Source organism: Xenopus tropicalis, chromosome 5, assembly GCF_000004195.4.
Source record: "Xenopus tropicalis strain Nigerian chromosome 5, UCB_Xtro_10.0, whole genome shotgun sequence".
Classification (NCBI taxonomy): Eukaryota; Metazoa; Chordata; class Amphibia; order Anura; family Pipidae; genus Xenopus; species Xenopus tropicalis.
The window spans coordinates 665,896-670,579 of record NC_030681.2 but is presented as its reverse complement, the minus strand read 5'-3'; the positions used below and the strand labels follow the sequence as shown (position 1 = coordinate 670,579).

The following is a 4,684-nucleotide window of genomic DNA, read 5'->3' as shown; positions in this document are numbered from 1 at the left end:
CTGTATCCCAGGGGAAGGGGCTGTATCCCAGGGGGAGGAGCTGTATCCCAGGGGGAGGGGCTGTATCCCAGGGGGAGGAGCTGTATCCCAGTGGGAGGGGCTGTATCCCAGGGGGAGGCACTGTATCTCAGGGGGAGGGGCTGTATCCCAGGGGGAGGCACTGTATCTCAGGGGGAGGGGCTGTATCCCAGGGGGAGGGAATGAGGATTCAGAATCAGGACCCTCTAACCCTGCCATGAATGGGGGGTAAATCCAATCAACCAATGGGCACACTGGGGTCACTCACAGGAAGGGCCACAAAGGTGTTGAAATATTCCAGGAAAAGGTCATCAGATACAAGAAATTCCTCCAGCCGCTCCCCCGGGATCTCTGTGGCCAATCAGAGAGAAAGTTATTGGATCTCAGCCCAAACCGGCACAAAACATGCAGAGACACAACCATATAACATCGCCCCCTAGAGACAAGGTGGGAAATGGCACCTTCATTAAAGGGGACAGTCTCCTTCTAAATTCTATTGTCTTGTAGGGACCCAAAGGGTTAAATGGCCCCTGTGGCTTTAAATCCCTACAAGTTCAGTTCCTTTAACCCCCCCCCCCGTCTCACACCCCCCGAAATGTAAATACTCACCTGTCATCCTTGGCTCCCCCACTGTCACCTGGAACCCCGGTACCGACTCTCCCAGTAATGCCCAGAGGATGTGGCTGCTCCCCGAGTACCCGGCCGGGGGGTCCCCACGACTATGAGTAACAGAGGGTGAGGGGGGTCGTACAGCAGAGAATGGGGCAAGTACTGAACATGCAGTAGATTCATGTATGTGCCCAGAACATAGAGACAGTAGGGCAAGGGGGGAGTAGAGACAGTAGGGCAAGGGGGGAGTAGAGACAGTAGGGGGAGTAGAGACAGTAGGGGGAGTAGAGACAGTAGGGGGAGTAGAGACAGTAGGGCAAGGGGGGAGTAGAGACAGTAGGGGGAGTAGAGACAGTAGGGCAAGGGGGGAGTAGAGACAGTAGGGCAAGGGGGGCGTAGAGACAGTAGGGGGAGTAGAGACAGTAGGGGAGTAGAGACAGTAGGGCAAGGGGGAGTAGAGACAGTAGGGCAAGGGGGGCGTAGAGACAGTAGGGGGAGAGAAGTAGGGAGAGAGACAGTAGGGGGAGTAGAAGACAGTAGGGGAGTAGAGACGTAGGGGAGAGAGACAGTAGGGCAAGGGGGGAGTAGAGACAGTAGGGCAAGGGGGGCGTAGAGACAGTAGGGGGAGTAGAGACAGTAGGGGGAGTAGAGACAGTAGGGCAAGGGGGGAGTAGAGACAGTAGGGCAAGGGGGGCGTAGAGACAGTAGGGGGAGTAGAGACAGTAGGGGGAGTAGAGACAGTAGGGCAAGGGGGGAGTAGAGACAGTAGGGCTAAGGGGGGAGTAGAGACAGTAGGGCAAAGGGGGAGTAGAGACAGTAGGGGGAGTAGAGACAGTAGGGCAAAGGGGGAGTAGAGACAGTAGGGGGAGTAGAGACAGTAGGGCAAGGGGGGAGTAGAGACAGTAGGGGGAGTAGAGACAGTAGGGGAGTAGAGACAGTAGGGCAAGGGGGGAGTAGAGACAGTAGGGGGAGTAGAGACAGTAGGGGGAGTAGAGACAGTAGGGGGAGTAGAGACAGTAGGGCAAGGGGGGAGTAGAGACAGTAGGGGGAGTAGAGACAGTAGGGGGAGTAGAGACAGTAGGGGGAGTAGAGACAGTAGGGGGAGTAGAGACAGTAGGGGGAGTAGAGACAGTAGGGCAAGGGGGGAGTAGAGACAGTAGGGGGAGTAGAGACAGTAGGGCAAGGGGGGAGTAGAGACAGTAGGGGGAGTAGAGACAGTAGGGCAAGGGGGGAGTAGAGACAGTAGGGGGAGTAGAGACAGTAGGGCAAAGGGGGGAGTAGAGACAGTAGGGGGAGTAGAGACAGTAGGGGGAGTAGAGACAGTAGGGGGCACCCTATAAGTGGGTTGTAGTGCGGGGTTTTTTCTCTCTAAACATATAAGTAGGGGGAGTAGAGACAGTAGGGCAAGGGGGGAGTAGAGACAGTAGGGGGAGTAGAGACAGTAGGGGGAGTAGAGACAGTAGGGCAAGGGGGGAGTAGAGACAGTAGGGGAGGAAGTAGGGAGAGAGACAGTAGGGCAAGGGGGGGAGTAGAGACAGTAGGGGAAGTAGAGACAGTAGGGGAGTAGAGACAGTAGGGGGAGTAGAGACAGTAGGGCAAGGGGGAGTAGAGACAGTAGGGGGAGTAGAGACAGTAGGGGGAGTAGAGACAGTAGGGGGAGTAGAGACAGTAGGGCAAGGGGGAGTAGAGACAGTAGGGGAGTAGAGACAGTAGGGGGAGTAGAGACAGTAGGGGGAGTAGAGACAGTAGGGGGAGTAGAGACAGTAGGGCAAGGGGGGAGTAGAGACAGTAGGGGGAGTAGAGACAGTAGGGCAAGGGGGGAGTAGAGACAGTAGGGGGAGTAGAGACAGTAGGGGGAGTAGAGACAGTAGGGCAAGGGGGGAGTAGAGACAGTAGGGGGAGTAGAGACAGTAGGGGGAATAGAGACAGTAGGGCAAGGGGGGAGTAGAGACAGTAGGGGGAGTAGAGACAGTAGGGGGAGTAGAGACAGTAGGGGGAGTAGAGACAGTAGGGCAAGGGGGGAGTAGAGACAGTAGGGGGAGTAGAGACAGTAGGGGGAGTAGAGACAGTAGGGCAAGGGGGGAGTAGAGACAGTAGGGGAGTAGAGACAGTAGGGGGAGTAGAGACAGTAGGGGGAGTAGAGACAGTAGGGCAAGGGGGGAGTAGAGACAGTAGGGGGAGTAGAGACAGTAGGGGGAGTAGAGACAGTAGGGGGAGTAGAGACAGTAGGGCAAGGGGGGAGTAGAGACAGTAGGGCAAGGGGGAGTAGAGACAGTAGGGGGAGTAGAGACAGTAGGGGGAGTAGAGACAGTAGGGGAGTAGAGACAGTAGGGCAAGGGGGGAGTAGAGACAGTAGGGGGAGTAGAGACAGTAGAGACAGTAGGGGGAGTAGAGACAGTAGGGGAGTAGAGACAGTAGGGGAGTAGAGACAGTAGGGCAAGGGGGGAGTAGAGACAGTAGGGGAGTAGAGACAGTAGGGGGAGTAGAGACAGTAGGGCAAGGGGGGAGTAGAGACAGTAGGGGGAGTAGAGACAGTAGGGGAGTAGAGACAGTAGGGCAAGGGGGAGTAGAGACAGTAGGGGAGTAGAGACAGTAGGGGGAGTAGAGACAGTAGGGCAAGGGGGGAGTAGAGACAGTAGGGGGAGTAGAGACAGTAGGGCAAGGGGGGAGTAGAGACAGTAGGGGGAGTAGAGACAGTAGAAGAGGTCAATTTACTTTAGCAGATGAGGTCCCTGCAGTCCCAGTGAGTGAGTCTAGAGTGCTATGGTTATTTTGCGGCTGTGAGGGCAGGGAAGGGCAGGGCAGGGGAGGGGGGGGCAGGGAAGGGCAGGAGAGGGCAGGGGAGGGCAGGGGAGGGGGGGGCAGGGAAGGGCAGGAGAGGGCAGGAGAGGCAGGGGAGGGGGGGGGCAGGGGGAGGGGGGGGCAGGGAAGGGCAGGGGAGGGCAGGAGACGGCAGGGGAGGGGGGGGCAGGGAAGGGCAGGAGAGGGCAGGGGAGGGGGGGGCAGGGGGGGGCAGGGAAGGGCAGGGAAGGGGCAGGGGGGGCAGGGGGGCAGGGCAGGACAAAGCTGCCGTCTCTGTGTACAAAGCATTTGCCTCCCATAACTAAACATTTTATGAATGGGGAAATCTAAGCCCATAAATCCTATGAGTATAAATGGGGCAGTCGCATTGGCCGGTGTTTGCCCCAGTGCCACCCGTGGGTTTATATGTATTTATTGGTTTACACGGGGGCACCATCAGAATTCAGGGGCCACACTACGTAGCTGGCAGGGAGCCTGGCACCCTAATCCTCCCTCTCAGGCGCTTAGCAACAGTGACTGGAAAGTGCCCCAATCCTTACTGAGGGCAAAACCTGCCCCAGGGGCACCTAATCATTGGCTGGTACAGACCCATAGCCGGGGCATCTAATCATTGGCTGGTACCGACCCATAGCCGGGCACCTAATCATTGGCTGGTACAGACCCATAGCCGGGGCACCTAATCATTGGCTGGTACTGACCCATAGCCGGGCACCTAATCATTGGCTGGTACAGACCCATAGCCGGGGCATCTAATCATTGGCTGGTACTGACCCATAGCCAGGGCACCTAATCATTGGCTGGTACAGACCCATAGCCGGGGCATCTAATCATTGGCTGGTACTGACCCATAGCCGGGGCATCTAATCATTGGCTGGTACTGACCCATAGCCGGGGGCACCTAATCATTGGCTGGTACAGACCCATATCTCCAAGTGGGGGCAGTATTTCTATCCTACATGGTTTAGCCAGTTTTTGCCCCAGGGGCAGGAGGGGCAGGAGGGGCAGGAAGGGCAGGAGGGGCAGGAAGGGCAGGGGGGGCAGGAAGGGCAGGAAGGGCAGGAGGGGCAGGAGGGGCAGGAAAGGCAGGAGGGGCAGGAAGGGCAGGAGGGGCAGGGGGGGCAGGAGGGGCAGGAAGGGCAGGGGGGGCAGGAGGGGCAGGAGGGGCAGGAGGGCAGGGGGGGCAGGAAGGGCAGGGGGGGCAGGAAGGGCAGGAAGGGCAGGAGGGGCAGGAGGGGCAGGAAAGGCAGGAGGGGCA

General features: G+C 58.0%; 1 long non-coding RNA gene across 1 annotated transcript; it reads right to left on the bottom strand.

Annotated features, from left to right (window-relative positions):
- Positions 1 to 285: 285 nt before the first annotated feature.
- On the bottom strand, positions 286 to 3,393 carry LOC116410797. Its single transcript, XR_004222636.1, has 3 exons — positions 3,343 to 3,393; positions 628 to 737; positions 286 to 369 (listed from the first exon to the last, which is right to left on the bottom strand). It is a non-coding gene; the product is annotated as an uncharacterized LOC116410797 (long non-coding RNA).
- Positions 3,394 to 4,684: the final 1,291 nt, after the last annotated feature.